The sequence below is a fragment of the Elephas maximus genome, chromosome 6 (assembly GCF_024166365.1).
Source record: "Elephas maximus indicus isolate mEleMax1 chromosome 6, mEleMax1 primary haplotype, whole genome shotgun sequence".
Taxonomy (NCBI): domain Eukaryota; kingdom Metazoa; phylum Chordata; class Mammalia; order Proboscidea; family Elephantidae; genus Elephas; species Elephas maximus.
Window position 1 is genome coordinate 118,500,180 of NC_064824.1, and position 17,585 is coordinate 118,517,764.

Sequence of the window (17,585 nt, forward strand, 5' to 3'; positions counted from 1 at the left end):
GAAGGACTTGTAGATTTGTAGGTAACCCCCTTTGTTAGGTGTGACGGATAGTCTTTGAATGTACCCTGTATCTGAAAAGTATACAGTACTCAAATGTGGGTCGTACTGTGCTGTGTGGGCTTTTTACATTTTTTATCCTCCGGCACAATGAAACTTTGGGGTTCTGCAGTGGCAGCTTTGCATAGTCAGCAGTGAAAACTGTCATGTGGCAAGGTGGGAGATTGCCAGTGGTGTGTATTGATTAGGGGGTGTCCAAATGATGCGGGGCTGGTGTCTGACCTCCTCCAACTTCACAAGGGGAAAGGAGAATCAAGATCAACAGCCCAAGGCTGATTCCTCTGAGGCAGAGGTCAGACATGCCTCCTCTCTCTGCCATCTTTACCGATTCTGACACCAACCGTCCCTCCCACAGTACTCTCTATTATGCTACTGGGTTCGATAATTCATTGCAATGGCCACACAAAACTCATAGACCATACTCACGATTATGGTGTTTATTAGGGAAGTAACAGTTACAATTCAGGCTCAAGAACACTCAGGATACAGTTATTTCATCAGGACAACCTCCTCCCAGCTGTGCTCACAGGCATACTTCTCCCTGGCCATAGGCCTCTGCCCAAAGGCACCCTTCTCTCTCTCTGGACTGGGAAGCCCCCCATGTGTCTCCTGCTGCTGGGTCTCTGCTGCCATCTCTTCTCTCTGTCTTCAGGGTTACAGATAAATTGTCATTAGAGCTGCCCTGCCAACCATTGAGCTATAAGGGCTGCTGGACCAAGGGCAAGGTACGATCTTCTTCTAAAACATGGGTTCTGTTGATCAGGTCCCAAATCCCTTTGTTAATTGTGCTAATTGGTCATGTTGAGGCATGAGGCAGACATGTAACCTTGAACTAAAATGGAGATAGTTGCTGATGTACTTGCCATCTCTTTAGGAGGCATACAGTACAGTCTATGCCAGCTTCAGTCTTGGTACCAGGCCACAGAGAGGCTCAGGGAAGGTTGAAAGAGGTCTAGGGGAGGGCTCCTTCCTTCCCCTGAGCATCTCCTGAGCTTGAGAGAAGAAAATAGACATATTTTTAAGAAAGATCATCTAGAACCAGGGTCATTCCAGGGGCCACATCACTGTGATAGCTGGAGAGGAGCAGACGGGAGAAATTCTGTGTCTAAAAGTATCAACCTAACTGCTTGTCATTCCATCATTAGAGATGCATTCCTTTGAACCTTATGGCTTCTCCAGCCTCAGGAGACCTACTAAAATGCAACTAGCTTTGAATAGTTTGGCATTTTAAATCTCTGCCTCTCCAGTTGCCACGTGTGATGATATCCCAGGGATGCAGAAGCCTAAAGATAAACATAATACATAGTTGGTTGACCCAGAAAAGGTTTTCATTTATCTGGTAAGAAGCGTACAGTGTTCTCCTCAGATTGAAATAAACCGAGATATAGTATGAAATGGCACACAAAATTTGCATGAGTGTTGAAGATACACCTTTGGAGAACCCAGAATCCTGTGGGTCAGGATCAGCCTCCTTGGCAGTGAGGAGTATGCAGTGTTAGTCTTATGTCATCATTAGCTAGTGCATCTTAGTCCTGGAGGCAGGGCTTGATGGAATCTTCCATAGACCACGGTGGAGGTGGGGGTGTCAGTGTGAGTGGGAGAAGAGGAGAGGGACTTTCTTAACCTTCTTTTTTATCATAAAGGTAAATTTCACCAGCTGTCATCAGGCTAGTGCAGACTAGGAACACATATTAGTTTTTAAAAACCCAACTACCAATAGTAACTATGTGAAGACATGTATGTACAATTTGCCTTTTACTTGGCTCATTGCCTGGCTTTCTCTCATCCCCCTTTAGAATTCCAGAATCCATTGTCCATCCAGGAGCTTCCCATTGTGAGTCCCTTTTTGTGTACTTGGACTACCTGGCCATTACCTGTGTGGCTGACCCTGGCTCATTAATTCTGATATCCTGACACCTCTTTGAAGCTGATTATGCTAATTGTAGGTGATGCTACAACCTAGTTGTGTTTGTTCCTTTTTGCTTTTTAGCAGAAACTTCGGGGGGACTGGCTTTGTCATGTTGCTCATTTCCATTTTTCACTGCTTTTCATTACTTCTGTGGTAGACACAGTTGCAGGCTGAAAAACACATATTACTATTTTTAACAGAATCTAGAAAAATTCAGGAAAAAAAAGAAGTAAGCGTGATTTTTTACTGAAACCTGCATCATTCTTCACTTTCTCCATGGTATTTATTTATTTTAAAACAAAGACTTTGCAAAGGCTTCCCAATGTGAAAAAGAAAACAGAACAAAAAAGCCATGCCTATTCAGAGATTCTCGAGCAAATGATGTGAGAACAATTGAAGCAATCACTTGCTCCAATAGATTTCCAGACTTTTCCTAAATACCTTAATTACCTGGCTACCAATATAACTTTACGGGAGAGATGGGACATAGAAGACTTAGATTAAAAAAAAAAAGAACATAAAAAACACATCAACAATAACAACAACAGACAAACTGAAACAACTTGTTTGGTTGAAGGGTTGGAAGAGAGATGATTCCAGAACAGAAGTAAGGGGGTATGAAGAAATGGGGCTGGGCCACAATGGGCAATGTTTGTCGGCTTTGACTTAGATTTCAAGTTATTATTTTGTCACTGTTAAGTAAGGTAACTAGGGGAATATGGGAGGCTGACATTCCAGAGAAAGTGAACAGATGTGTTGTTGTGAAGGAGCTGTGGGCTGGAGGGCAGGCTAGTGTGGAGGAAGTACTAAGCATTTTGTGTGCAGAGTTCCACCGTGGACACAGTGGGAACTGACATTGAAAAGAGAGGTTGGGGTCTCTACTAGGTTGAATAACGTCCCCCAAAATTCATGTCTGTCTAAAACCTGTGGATGTGACCTTATTTGGAAATAGAGTCTTTGCAGATGTGATCAACTTAAGTTGAAGTCATGCCTGATTAGGGTGGGCCTTAAATCCAATGATTGGTGTCCTTCTAGAAGAAGGACCATTTGGACACAGAAACATAGGGACAAATGCCATGTGAAGACAGAGGCAGAGTTTGGAATGATACAGTTACAAGCCAAGGAATGCCAGGAATATCTGGGAGTGACCAGAAGCTAGGAAGAGGCAGGGAAGAATTCTTCCCTAGATTCTTCAAAGAGAACATGGTCCTGTTGACTCCTTGATTTCTGACTTTTAGCCTTCAGAACTGTGAGAGGATATACTTCTGTTGTTTTAAGCTACCCAGTTTGTGGTACTTTGTTGTGGCAGCTCCAGGAAACTAAGACAGGATGAGACAAACGAAGGCTCCAAATGTCACTGCCTTTAGCAATGGCTCCCTCATTCTGGTGATACTGTGTTAGTCAGGGTCCCAGCAGGCTCAAATGAGGAAAAACCAAGGAGAGTTTAATAAGGAATTATTTATGAAGAGACAAGCAGAGTGCAGAGAAACCATAAGGGCTAGTGCATTTCCTGGGATTAGTCACAGGCAGCTTGGTTATCACCTGTAGGCCGGCTGGTGTGAGAGAAGCCCATGATCACCCTACCCAGAGATGACCAGGGCTATATGATCCAGCCACCTGTCAGGAGTGAAGATCTTCTTGGTGACCCTACAGGGGAGGAGGTGGGGAATAAATACTTGCCCCCCTTCTTCCTTACAATTTCCTACCATTGTTGTCCATTGGCCGAACTCAATCCAAAGCCAGAAGGGGTAGGAGCCTCTGAGGCTGTGTGGGTGCGTCAGCCTTCCAAACACAGGGTCCAGTGGAGGCTGGACCTGGAGGGGCAAACTCTCCAATGCGACGTGGAAGAAAATAAGGTCAATGCTTTGCTTTGACACCCACACCACTCTGTCTAGAAGCTTCGATTGAGGTTGCAGGTCTTTCTGAACTTTAAGTGTTTCCAGAGATCTGTATAAAATAATACCTTCTCCTGCCCCCAGCAAATGTATACAAGCACCAAGTAGAAATGAAATCTCTTTAAACGCTGCTGGTTTCCCTTTATGCTTTTATTTAATTTCTTTTTCCTTAAAGTACAAGAATAGTGGTATAAGCCATGTGCGATTTCAAAAGGCGTCACCTGGATAGTCTGGAGACATAGAAAGCTTCCAGACTGAGATCTGTGTACCTATTTTCACTGCCCCCTTCCCCTGCACACCGACTGCTCTACATTTCCAGAGGGAAGCATAGAAGGACTTAAGGTGTCTCAACAAAGATCTAAGTTAGGCCCAATAAAAAAACGTCCTTACTGAGTCTGAGAAATACTAGCAGGGATTTCTGTGTTGGAAGGGTTATTTTGAGTTTTGGGTTTTAGTGAAAAGCAAATACACCAAGGACAAACTGACATCAAAACAACCGTGTAAAATGGAGACTTAAAGAGTTATTTAGATATTCATGTAAGAAATGTTTTTTTCTTTTAACATGCTAATTTCCTGAATTCTCAATTTCATGTTATATGACACCATGTATGTTGAATCCTGAAATGGTATTCTGTAGGAAGTGAGAAGAATCTGAAAACTGTTAGCACACATGAACAAGACAAAGAGCTGTACTGGAGATACCATAGGTCTAAATTCAGGTGGACTATGGACGTTTCTAGGAGTTCCTGTGTGGCACAAGCGGTTAAGTGCTTGAGTACTAACCAACCAGTTTAAATCCACCTTGGGAGATAGGACTGGCGATCTGCTTCTGAAATGTCACAGCCTTGAAAACCCTACTGAGCAGTTCTACTCTACACACATGGGTTGTCAAGAGTTGTAGTCAACTTGATGGCAACTAACAACCCCAAAAAAACACAAAAACAAAAAACCCCCGGATGTTTCTAGAAGCTGAAAAGTCATAACCACGGGGGCGTCTGAGTGGAGGAATGCAGCCCAGCCTCTAGTCCTTGTAAGCAGGAAACTAGTTGGCTGCAGTTACTTCAGCAAGACTCTTTCCTTTTCTACAGTCTGCCTCCCTAAAATGCAAGACCAGCCATGTCCTGGTACTGGAGCGGCCATCTCAAGTACAGATTGCCTCCATCAGATAAAATAACTCAGACTACTTCTTTCCTGTGCCTCAGGTATGCATGGTTAGAGAAACCAACCTTGTTATTCTGGTGACAGCTGATTTGGCCAGACAGATGTACTGACGCCACAGGCAGCCAAGTCTGGGTGGAACACAGGGACATCAGGGACTCTGAGGTGCCTGGGGGAGGAGTCTGCTTAATCAAGGTGGTCATTTGTGTGGTGGGAATCTGACCAAATCAAATGACCTTCTCCTCAAAGTGCTAAGAAAACTTGAGCTTGGTACCAAGCTGGAAGACTGATCTGGGTCTCCATGAGGTTGCTGTAAATTTCAAAATTGGGATGCAGAGTTGACGAGGCAACTTCCTGTGACTTCGTATCCTTGCAATAAATCCCCATCACTCAAGGTGATTTAAGTACCTCATCCTTGTCTTCTTAACCAAGTTGACTGATTTAACGAGTACAATCCCACCTAGCTGTAACAGTGTATGATTCTGATTCTACTATGGTGTAATATATGCCAAGGAGGCAGGGTAGTGTAGGGGCTAAGTGTATGGGCTCTGGGGTCAGATTGCCTGGGGTCCGTTTGAGTTCTGCCAGAGTTAGGTAGGGTATGGCTTCAGTTGCCTTAACACAAATGTACTAGACCAGAGCCTTCAGCAAGATGAAAAGTTTATTTCATGTTGACATAACAGTGTGGGTGTAAGCTGTTTAGAGCTCGTAAGGCACCCCTGTCCTTTGAGGGGTAAGGCTCCTCTTGTTGCACCACCATTCTCAGGGTGTGGCTGTCATCCTTTTGTTCAAGATGCCTTGCCACAACATTCGCACTCAGAAGGAAGAGGGAAAGGGAAGTTGCTTCCATCCTTGAGCTAAATCCTATTGGCTAGAACTTAGTCACATGGCAATACCCAGCTGCAAAAGAGTTTGCGAAATGGAATCCGTATTAGTTTTCTATTGCTGCATAACAATTTACTACAAACTTAGCAGCTTAAAGCCACACAAATTTATTATCTCAGTTTCTGGGGGTCAGGAATCTGGCTGGGCATGGGTAGCTGGGTCCTTTGCTCAGGTTTCTCACCAGGCTGAAATCAAAATGTCCGCCATAGCTGCAATCTCTTCCAAGCTCACTGGTTGTTGGCAGAATTTAGCTTCTTGTGATTGTAGGACTGAGGTTCCACTTCCTTGCTGGCTGTCAGCTGGGGCCCATTCTTAGCTCCTAAAGACTGCCTAAGGAGCCCTGGTGGTACAACAGTTAAATGTTTGGCTGCTAACCATAAGGTTGGGAGTTTGAACCCACCCAGCTGCTCTGCAGGAGAAAGACCTGTCGATCTGTTCCCATAAAGATTGTTGTTGTTAGGTGTTGTCAGCTGGCTCTGACTCATAATGAATATGTACAACAGAATGTACAACAGAATGAAACACTGCCTGGCCCTTCACCATCCTCCCAATCATTTCTGTTTGAGCCCCTTGTTGCAGCCACTGTGTCAGTCCATCTCTTTGAGGGTCTTCCTCTTTTTTGCTGACCCTCTACTTTACCAAGCATGAGAGGTCCTTCTCCAGGAACTGGTCCCTCCTGATAACATGTCCAAAGTACGTAAGACTAAGTCTCACCATCCTCATTTCTAAGGAGCATTCTGGCTGTACTTCTTCCAAGACAGATCTGTTTGTTCTTCTGGCAGTTCATAGTATATTCAATATTCTTTGCCAACACCGTAACTCAAATGCATCAATTCTTCTTCTGCCTTCTTTATTCATTGTCCAGCTCTTACAGGCATATGAGGTGACTGAAACACCATGCTTGGTCAGGCGCACCTTAGTCCTTAAAGTGACATCTTTGCTTTTTAATGCTTTAAAAGAGGTCTTTTGCAGCAGATTTGCCTGTCAGATGTCTGTCAATTTGTCATACTGTGGTGCCTTGCATGTTGCTATGATGCTGGAAGCTTTGCCACTGGTATTCCAAATACCAGCAGGGTCACCCATGGTGGACTGGTTTCAGTGGAGCTTCCAGACTAAGACAGACTAGGAAGAAGGACCTGGCGATCTACTTCTAAAAAAAATTGGCCAGTGAAAATCCGTAAAGATTACAGCCAAGAAAACCCAATGGGGCAATTCTACTCTGTCACGTGGGGTTGCTATGGATCAAGACAGACGTGACGGCACCTAACAAAAACAGCAGAGTCTCCCTGCTGTTTCCTGCCACGTGACCCTCTCCACAGTATGAACTGCTTCTTCAAGGCCAACAGGAAAATCTTCCTGATTATGAACCTCTCTTTAGGAAAGGCCCAGTCTTTTTTAAGGGATCACCTAATGAGGCCAGGCCCACCCTGGATAATGTCCCTTTTGATTTACTGAAAAGCAGCTGATTTGGGACCTTAATTACATCGGAAAATCCCTTTACCTATTGCAAGATGATGTAACCTAATCAAGGGACCATTCACAGGTCCCACCGACTTGTGAGCGGCGTATGCAGGGCATGTCCACTGGGGAGCTGGACTCTTAGGGACCATCTGAAAATTCTGCCTGCCATGTACTCTTTAGTCTGGGTATCCGTATACCCAGCCAATAGTAATCAATACAACTCTGGCTTCTATTGTTCTATGACTATATAAGAATGAGAAAACAGGTATTGGGGTTAACTAGCCATCTCTGCCACAGTAACTTACTAACCATGCCATTTTTGACAAGTTACTTAATTTTTCTGTGCTTCTATAAAAGAGGGATGGAAATAGTACCCTCATAGGGTGGTTGTGAGGCTTAAATTAGATGACATGCCGAACAGTGCTTAGCACATTAAAATACTCATTGTTGTTGTTCTTCACTGTCATGCCGTCATCTCTGAGTCATGAGAACCTTATGTAAAACAGAACACAACATTGCCATGTCCTGTGCCATCTTCATGATCGTTAATATGCTCGAGTCCGCTGTTGCCACCACTGTGTACCTTCCAACCTAGGGGGCTCATCTTCCAGCACTCTATCAGATAGTATTCTGTTGTGATCCATAGGGTTAATATTGGTTAATTTTCAGAAGTAAATTGCCAGGCCTTTCTCCCTGGTCTTAGTCTGGAAGTTTCTGAAACCTGTCTACCATAAAAGTAATCAATAAATGATTAAAAATACAGTAGGGATTTGTTGAAGTCTTTTCAGTCTTAACCTTTTTTAAACAAGTTCTAGGACAAATAGAAACCTGCAGACTGTTTCCAGCACCTCAAGCTCATTGCTAACGTATGACATCATGCAGTAGAGATGGCCCTAGGTGACATCACATCCTGCAAGGGGGAAACGCTCTGGCAGAACCTCTGGGACCTGATGCGCATTTTGCCAAGAAAAACCAGAATCGTGTTGATTTCTATGAACTTGAAAGTGAACAATGCCTGCTATGGATATGCAGCGTGTGTGTTTGTGTGTGCGTGCACGCATATGTGTGGTGTGCCTGTGTGTGAAATTAACTGCATTTTGATTAAACTTTCCTGCGTGCTGAAGGGATGGGATGGTTTTGAGAGCCGTTGAAGGAAACAAAACAATGAACTTACCATGTTGCTTGACTAAATGAGCTCTGGGTTTTAGGAACTAAATCCCAGCCATTATTAGAGTGTGGTTCCACTTTTTTAATAGGAAAACGTTCCGCTGTAGGTCAAGCGATGTTTGCATTAGGGTTGTTTAACACTTTCCTATGCTTCTGTGATACCTACCATAGAGTATTCCATGAGTCGCACACAATGCAAACAATTATTCCAGACATTTCAAAAATGAAGTGCCACCAGCTTCATTGTGCTCGTCTGCTCTGGTGAGTAATGAAAGACATATTCTTAATGTGAAACAAAAGTGGATTGTGAATATTAAAAAAGCAGCCCAGCCAGCTAGAGTTAAACAGTCAGGATAAGATATTAACTTAAACCACATGTGAAGTGCAGCTGTTTCTGCTGAAGCTTTCATCAGACTCAAGTGGAAAGATTGGTGGGTTTTAATATGTGGTTTCCAGCCAAGCCAATTGGAATCTGGGGAAAATGTGTGTGAAATCAGGGCTCTGCCAGGGGGGTCCTGGGCGCAGGCTGACTTTTCTTTCTATTAACGTAAACAATGGTAACCCAATGTGGAGGGCAAGCCCTGCTCTACTCCAGGGTTTAGCTGGGAGGCTCTGGAGCGACTAGCCGGCTTGTGGATTTGGGGAACACTCGTTCTCCTTTTCAAGAGAAATGTAGAGGTCCGGTAATGTTTGCAGTAGGGATGAAGGAGGAGTCTTTTTGCATCTATCCTCTGTGACTTGCTGTCAGAATCATCTAGAATTTGTTCAGCTTCTAATAACTTCTAGCACCGAGAGGTGCCAACCCTACACAAACTTTTCAGTAGTTTTGTTGGGTTCAAATTCTGAGGATTACAATTTGCTAAGAAAAGTGATGATACATACATACAATTGGGACATAATCTACTATGCAAATGTGAAAAGATTAGGAATTAATAAAAGAATATCAAAGGCATGAAACAAGATAAAAATAAGGACTAATTGCACATTATTTCTTTACAAGGATGAACTTAGTTTAAAGCCTGGGTGAGGTGCTGCTGGATTTTGTCTCGCCTGCTCTTGAGGTCTGTCCTGGTTTCCTAACGCTCCTGTAATAGAAATACTACTAGTGGGCTTTAAAGCACAGGCATTTATTTTTTTCACAGTTTAGGAGGCTGGAAGTTCGAATCAGGGCACCACCTATAGGGGAAGGCGTGCTCTCTGTGAGCTCTGGGGAAAGGCCCTTGTCTCAGCTTTCATAGCTCCTGTGTTCCTCAGTTCCTTTGCGATCCTCACATGGCATTTATTTTCCTTCCGTTTGTGCTTCCTTATCTCTGTGTCTAGGCTGCTCCTTATAACTGAAGGGTGATTAGGTTTAGGACACACTGTAACACTCGTATAGCCTCATTAACATAACAAAGAAAACCCTATTCCCAAATGGAACTACATGTACACTTATAGGGGTTAGGATTTGAATGCATATTTTGGGGGGATCTCAGATTACTACGGAGTTGGAATGCTTCTGGACCGACCACCAGATGACATCCTCAGCCTTCTGCCATGTGTCTCTAGCATCACAGACTTGTCTTCAGCTTCAGAGGCAGGCGACAGAAATATTCTTTATGGCCCACAGATTCAGGAGTTGAGGGAGGAAAATGAAAACTTCTGATTTGTACTCACTGACTTTAGGAGAGCAGTCGAAACACCACCATTCCTGTGCATTGATTCATGTGTTAAACAGACATTTATTAGATAGTTTTAAGATTCACGGGGCCTTGCAAGTTGCCCTGGGGGATACAAAGATTTGTAAAGGGGAAAGGAATTGACATTTATTGAGCACATACTCTATGCCAGGCATCATGTAGGCCTTTTGATTATGTTTTCCTCATTTAATGTTCAAAGCCTTGAAAGGGAGAAATGATAATACAGGAGCTCTACTCTCAAGGGCCTTGGAGTCTGGGGTTAAGCAGTAGATAAAAGATATATCGAAATACTCATGAAATAAGGAAACTCTAATGATATGCCAAAAGAGAGGTTTACATGGGAGTTAAGAGACTAGAGTGATTACTTGGGGGAATGAAGGGGATTTTACAGAGCAGACTACATTTGAATTAGGCATTGAGAATGGGTAGATTTAGATGCAGAGGCAGGTGGGGAAAAGGGCCATCCAAGCGAGGAGAGGATGAGCAGGGAAGAGAAGTGGGAAAACAATACTATGAGTCACTTATAATCAAAATTTCCCCTTATTCCTGCTTCTTGGGGTCAGATAAGATAGGTGGCTTGACTCGAGGGCCCTGTTGTATGTTAAATGCTTATCTTCAAACACTAGATGCACATTCGCTGGGGTGAGATGTTGACCCATTGGAGGCATGCCCAAATTAAGTCCTGCTGGGAGGAGTGCAGGCTCACCTTTCCAACCTTGTGCTCACTCCGGGGCAAAAGCTCATGGTGCAAAATGGCTGGCAAAGGGACCGGCATTGTCTCACTTGTGCTCATCTCTCTGTCTAGGTGTGCTGATCCTGTGCCACTGGATTTCATAAGTTACGTCTACATAGGATATGACTCTGAAGGCTGAGTTAGAAACCACAACAGGGAGTTGAGTCCAATTTAATTGTACTTTAGGGTGTGTGTACAGAGGGGGGTGGCTTAGATTGTAAGGATGGTGAGTAGGCCATCCTGGAAGGGACAGAGGACAATGCAGGGGCAGGGGTTTGGACTGCATGTGAGTGTAGGCCTTGGTGGCAGAGTATAAGGGAAGGATTTGGATAAGCTCTCTTCAGTAACTTGGAGCTTAAATTGCTGGAAAGCAAGATTGTATTCTCTGAGAAATATTGCATTGTGTGCCATTAAGTCAATTTTCAATTCCTAGTGACCCCATGTGATAGAGTAGAACTGTCCCATAGGGTTTTCTAGGTTGTGATCTTTATGGGAGCAAATTGCCAGGTCTTTCTCCCTCAGAGCTGTTGGGTGGGTTCGAACCACCAACTTCTCGATTGTTGATGTATGTCGACTCTGGCTCATAGTGACCTTATGCGACAGAGTAGAACTGCCCCAAAGGGTTTCTTAGGCAGTAATCTTTATGGGAGCAGATTGCCAGGTCTTTTCATCCGTGAGACTGCTGGTGGGTTTGAACCACTAGCCTTTTGGTTAGCAGCTGAGTGCTCAACCATTATGCCACCAGGGCTCCTTCAGTAAAGATTACAGCCTAGGAAACCCTATGGCGCAGTTCTACTCTGTCGCATGGAGTTGCTATGAGTCAGGATCAACTCAAAGGCACACAACAACAACAACAATGAATTAGGAGGATAGCTTACATGCTAGTCCCACCTACCAGTGATAAAAGCAATTCCAAAATAGGTGGAAGCCTGGGCAGCATTTTGATAAATTCCTTAAAATATGATTCTCCACCCATTTGCCTTGCTGGGGTCAGAGTGTCATGAATGCAAAAGTAAAATTTAGGCCAATAAGCAGTTATAGTCTAAGAAATGGTAGCAATAGAAGGCCTGATGCATTCTTACTGATCCTGGGACTGTGCACACATTTGTGTACCATCTTAGACATCTCTTTGAAAGAAAACACAGCCAGAATTTGCCACTGGGACGCATATATTCTTTCCAGCGCTGGAGCCAATGGAGCTGTTGGTAACACTCTGTAAATCTCATCTCCTGTACCGTGACCTTCAGCCCTTTGGGGACAACCCTCACTGTACGTTCAGCCTGCAAACCGCACTGGATGAGGCTTGCTGCAGGATATAAGGGCTCTGTCTCTGGCCTCTTCACCAGGTGAACAAAGCCAGAGGAGCTGCCAAAGGCTGGGCTGTTGTCACGCTGGCTAAATTTTCCCAGCCAGAAAGCAAGCTCACGTTCCAGCCGCCAGAGCCCAGCAGCGCTCTAAACGAGGACGCTGTGCTCCCAAGGGGGAGCCTGTGAGAAATGTTTCCTCTTGCAGTGAGGTCCTTTTGTTCTTATGGGGAAGACATGACATCTCTTTGGTCTGCCTTCTGAAGAAGGTTTGTCCATCTGAAAATTAAAATTGAATGCAGAGAGTGGCTGATTTTGGAAGAGGGAGTCTCACATTTTATTGGCCATGATGTAGATTCCATTTGATTTTCTTTTTCAACTTCCTACAAGGTGTGCCTTGAGAAATGCTTAAGCTAATTTGAAACAGGAGGAAAACAGTGCCAGGCCCTCGTGTGGCAAGGCCCAGTCTGTCTGGTTGCTGTGGGCACCTGGCCTATAAATCTACGCCAGGGTGTGGGCGTGATACCGGCTCCCAGGGTGAGGGGAATCAAAGTGATTCTGGGAGTTGTCTGGGTTCACGGGACCAGTATGCCCTATTCCCTCAGCAGGCAGCACCTGAGCCATCGTCTGGGACAGAAGATATGGCAGGGGGCGTTGCAAGGCAATTTGAAGCAGAAACAACAGTAGCCTTGTTACAAGGTGAAGAGTGTGTGGAAGGAAGGATCCCTGGTGGCGCAGTGGTTAAGTGCTTGGCTGTTAACCAAAAGGTCGGTGATTCAAACCCACCCAGTGGCTCTATGGGAGAAGAGACCTGGTGATCTGCTCCTGTAAAGATTACAGCCTCGGAAGCCCTATGGGGCCGTTCTAGTCTGTCGTGTAGGGTCACTATGAATCAGAATCGACTCGACGGCAACAATAGCAGTGTGGACAATGATAACATCAGTGTGGAAGGGATGCTGAGGGGCTCTGTTTAAAATCCCTAAGTGCGTTATAAACTTTGTTTTTTAATTGTGTTTTGGGTGAAAGTTTACCAAGCAAATTAGTTTCTCATTAAACAGTACAGAAATCATTTTCTGACATTGGTTGCCAACCTCATGACGTATCAACACTCTTGCCTTTTTGACCTCGGATTCCTTATTTCCATTCTTCCAGTTTTTCTGTCCCTTCCTGCCTTCTCGGCTTTGCTTTGGGGCAGGTATTACCAATTTAGTCTCGTATATGTGATTGAACTATGAAGAACATGCCTCATGTGTGTTATTGTTTATTTTATAGGCCTGTCTAATCTTGTCTAATCTTAGGCTGAAGGGTGAACTTCAGGAGTGACGTCAGTACTCAGTTAAAAGGGTGTCTGGGAGCCATACTCTTGGGGTTTCTTGAGTCTCTGTCAGGCCACTAAGTCTGGTCTTTTTTTGTGAGTTTGAATTTTGTTCTACATTTTTCTCCTGCTCTGTCTGGGACCCTCTATTGTAATCCCTGTCAGAGCCGTTGGTGGTGGTAGCTGGCCACCATCTAGTTCTTCTGAGCTCAGTCTGGTGGAGGCTGTGGTACTTGGGGTCCATTAGTCCATTGTTGATGGGCACTTAGGTTGTTTCCATCTTTTTGCTATTGTGACTAATGCAACAATGGACATGGGTGTGCATATGTCTATTCGTGTGGTGGCTCTTATTTCTCTAGGGTATATTCCTAGAAGCAGTGCATTATAAACTTTTGGGTGCAGCTCAATTGCCACCTTGTTCATGACATCTTCCCCGGTGCTGGCTGTGGTCTTGAGGCAGGATGTTCACTTTGGAACTTAATTATCTTCAGTTATTGCCTCTAAGTTTTTTTTTTTTTTTTTGCCTGTGAATTTTGTTGCTTCCTTAGTGTGGCTGCAAATTCTAGAGGGCCCTTCAGAAGGTTCTCGTTCATCTCTGCCTTTAAGCAGACTCCCTACACACACACACACACACACACACACACACACACACACACACACACACAGAGTTGCCATTGAGTCAGTTCTGACTTATGGCAACCCCATGTGTTTCGGAGTAGACCTGTGCTCCATAGGGTTTTCAATGTCTGTGACCTCTCAGAAGCAGTTTGCCAGGACTTTCTTCCAAGGCACCTCTGGCTAGGTTTAGAACCACCAATCTTTTGGTTACTAATTGAGTGCTTAACCATTTGGACCACCCAGGGACTCTTTAAGCAGGCCCACACAGCAGAATTAAGCCTGTATCCCAGATCTCAAACAGGCCAGCTCTCTTCTCTGTGGCTGTTATCCTGGCCCCTTGCTAATGACTCCCTGTTCTCAAGACCAGGAGGACACCCCTGAAGAGTGATCCATGGCTCAGAGGGGAAAGAGCATCATTTCTCTGCTTCCTGCCCTCTGGCTGGGCCAGTGGTTAGCCTCCAGGGAGGATAATCCCAGGGAGTATGGGATGCCTGTAACAGAGGAGCTTTGTGGCTCTGACATGACAGGGCCAGCAGGGCTGCCCCAGAGAGTATGTCTACAGTGGCTGCTGGCTTGGCTTTAAATTTACATGGCTGCCAGCACCACCCTTGCCTGCCCACAGGTTACCTTTCTGCCACGGGGCATGGATGTGTGGTAGAGTCACAAGACCTGGGCAGTAGTACTAGCTGTGCAAACCCACACTCTCTGACATTGGGCTTGACTCCATGACCTTATCTGTCAAAATCAAGCAATACCACTACTCTCCATGCTTCCCATGGTCACCAGGAGGATGAGAAGACAGGACGGTATGTGGAAGAGATGGTGTGTTGTGTATTATGGGGAGCAGTACATGTAGTGGTTGGTAGCACACGTACTGCTCATGTCCCTCCAGTGTCCTGACTCTGGAGGAGCTGCAGTAGATTTCCAGAACCCTCTGTGGGGGACCACGCTATTCTGTGACTATGTGCTCTTTGACTTCTTCAAGTTGATTGACTGAAGATTTCCTAGGCATAGCAAGCAGGCTGACTGCCTGCAAATTGCAGGGTCAACAACAACAGCAAAACTCAGAAACTAAACCAGGCCCTGTGCTGACTGTTTTTCAGCTTTGCTTTCGTTACTACCGCTGTCCTGGTGTTCTAGAAGTTTCTGGAACATTGTAGGAAGCAGGTTCAATAGTTGTTGCGTGCCGTCAAATTGATTTTGACTTATAGCGACACTATAGGACAGAATAGAACTGCCGCATAGGGTTTCCTAGGCTATAGTCTTTATGGGAACAGATCACTAGGTCTTTCTCCCACAGTGTGGCTGGTGGGTTTGAACCACCAACCTTTTGGCTAGCAGCCGAGTGCTTAACCACTGTGGCACCATGACTCCTGGGTTCAGTAGACACGGGTATATATCTCCTTAACTTATATACTTTGCCATGGAGACTGCTTCTTCGTGAGCTTGATTTCCCTCCTCCCTACTTTCGTTAGCTGTCCTGATTTTTCATTTAATGACTTTGGGGGTGGAGGGGGAGGCTAGGGAACAATGAGGTTGCATAAAAACAATATTAAAAGATCTATCTCTGGGGTCACCTGATATTTGCTTTCTTTCAGCGGCTGGTAAAAGAGCAACAGTCTTCTTTCTTTCTCTCTTCCTTCTGATAAATTTGATGGAAGTGTAGTGGAAGGGACAGATTTTAGAGTTAGTTAGATTCAAGTCCGAATCTCTCCTCTGTTGCTTACAGGCTATTTAATGTTGGCCAAGTTGCTTCATGACCTGAGTCTACTTGCATGATTTGTAAAACAGAGATGGCAGTACCTTCCTCACATGGTCGTGTTGTTGTTAGTTGCCCTAGATTCGGCCCCTGACTCATGGTGACCCCGTGCACAATGGAATGAAATGCTGACCAGCCCTGCGCCATCCGCATGATGGGTTGCAGATCTGACAGTTGTGCTCCATAAGGTTTTCATTGGCTGATTTTTGGAAGTAGATCACCAGGCCCTTTTTCTTAGCCTGTCTTAGTCTAGAAGCCCTGCTGAAGTGTGGTCAGCATCATAGCAACACGTAACCCTTCACTGGCAGATGAGTGGTGGCTGTGCGTAAGGTGCATTGACCGGGCCTTGAACCCGGGTCTCCCTCATGGAAGCAAGAATTCTATGTAGAAATACCACTGCCTTCCTCAAGTGGGTGTAATAAGGATCAAATCAACACTTAGGAGACAGTGAGTTCTCCTGCCTTTAAATCTTTAGGAAGGTGAATCCAAATTTCCTTTTTAGTGCTTCTAAATTTACTAATATACCGTTACCATATTGCAGAAAGTAGCTTTCACTTCCTATGGATTTTCTAATACTGAAACTTAGGTAAGAGAAACAAGGGGCATTTCAGGACCAAGGAGTGCTATAGGACAGCTGTCGACAACCCTCAGGCTTAGCGGGTGCTCACTGTGCTAAGGAGAATACATTGATCATTTATTTTTATATTTGTATTTATTTGTTTTCTAGTCAGAACAAAATAGTAATGAAATACCATCTAGTGCTGATTAGGTGTTCTGTTGCCGTCAAGTCAATTCCTACTCATAGTAACCCTATAGGACAGAGTAGAACTGTCCCATAGAGTTTCCAAGGAGTGGCTGGTGAATTTGAACTGCTGACCTTTTGGTTAGCAGCAGAGCTCTTAACTGCCAGGGCTCCTATTAGGTGCTAGGAACTGTATAGTCTCTCTTTTGGTCCTCACAATGATCCTATCTATGAAGTAGGTACTGTGATTATCTCCATTTTACAGACAAGGAAATTAAGGTTCAGAAAAGTTAAGTAACTTGCCCAACATAACCCAGCATGCAAGTGGCCAAGCCAGGATTTGAATCCTGGTAGATTTACTTCTCACTTTAGGAGTCTTCTTTTGAGTACTTCTATTGCTTTAACTCTTCTAATATTAAGTTCTACTTTTCCACCTGTGGAAAGAAATTGTTAACAGTGGTGGAGATAGGTACCCATTGATTGGAAAAAAATTAAACAAAACAAAGAAACACAATCAACCAACTCCTCACCTCCCAGTCCTCTCCCTGTCCCCCCAAATGCAGCACAGAACAGACGGTGGTGGAATGGGCCTCAGCTGTGGCAGAAGGAGAAGAGAGAACAAAGTTGGAGGGATAGATCAAAGACTTCTCTGTGACCGTCCTTTGTCCTATGCATTACAAGGAAGTGGGGACTCTTCTCAGTCTTAGAACTTCTGCTCGGTGATCTCTGCTTTGGGCTCCTGGGAATAGGTTTGAGTTCTCTCTTTTTGTCACTCATCATGGAGACCAGCTCAGACTTGGTTGAGTTCCTTTGGCTACTGAGCCAGAAAAATGACACCAGACTTGGTTCCCTATTCAATTACCTGAATAATAAGCTCCTGAAGGGCTTGGTCCTAAATCCTGA